The sequence below is a fragment of the Sinocyclocheilus rhinocerous genome, unplaced genomic scaffold (assembly GCF_001515625.1).
Source record: "Sinocyclocheilus rhinocerous isolate Xijiao unplaced genomic scaffold, SAMN03320098_v1.1 scaffold77, whole genome shotgun sequence".
NCBI classification, from domain to species: Eukaryota; Metazoa; Chordata; class Actinopteri; order Cypriniformes; family Cyprinidae; genus Sinocyclocheilus; species Sinocyclocheilus rhinocerous.
In genome coordinates this window covers 557,802-558,639 of record NW_015635045.1, presented here as the reverse complement: position 1 = coordinate 558,639, position 838 = coordinate 557,802, and positions in this window count along the sequence as shown.

The window sequence follows — 838 nt, the reverse complement described above, 5'->3', positions numbered from 1 at the left end:
AGTCCAGCCCGGGGGTCGTCACATGTGGTTGCCGCAAGCCCGCCGGACACTCCTTCGTCGAATCCGCCGGTCGCGCCGTTCTCAAGCCAGCCGGCCTCCGCTCACTCTAGGCCTCCGGCCTCCGCTCACTCAAGTCGTGTGTGACGCTGTTTCGTTGTGAAAGCGAAACTACTTTGTTTGGCCTTCCAAAAGTGGACACGACTAGAAATCCGTGGTTAAGTTAAGAGTAGCACTTGTTGTTTGTCATTTCTCCGATCATAAATGCAGACATGGTTTTATGTTTACACGGCGCGATGCGATGCAGAGAGTTTCCTTGGCTGTGTGTTTGGGATCATTGTCTCGCTGGAATGTCCACCCTCATTTCATCTTCATCATCCTGGTAAATGGCAGCAGATTTTTGTCAAGAATGTCTCGGTACATTTTCCCATTCATCCTACTTTAAACGAGCTTCAACATGCTTTTTCTTCAGCAATAGAGCCTTGCGTGGTGAGCGTGTATACAGGCCACGGCGGTTGAGTGCATTACTTATTGCTCCACAAGTGATCCTTGGCTCTTGGACAACTCTTCTGAAAATTCTTTTCACTCCTCTGTCAGAAATCTTGCGAGGAGCACCTGGTCCTGGCGGGTGTGTGGTGAAAATACATTCTTTTCACTTCCGGATTATGGCCCCAACAGTGCTCACTGGATCATTCAGATGTATAGAAATCCTTCTGTAACCAATGCCATCAGTATGTTTTGCAACAATAAGGTTGCGAAGGTCTTGAGAAAGCTCTTTGCTTTTACCCATCAAAAAAAGTTTCTTGTGTGACACGTTGGTCATGAGACACCTTTTTATAGG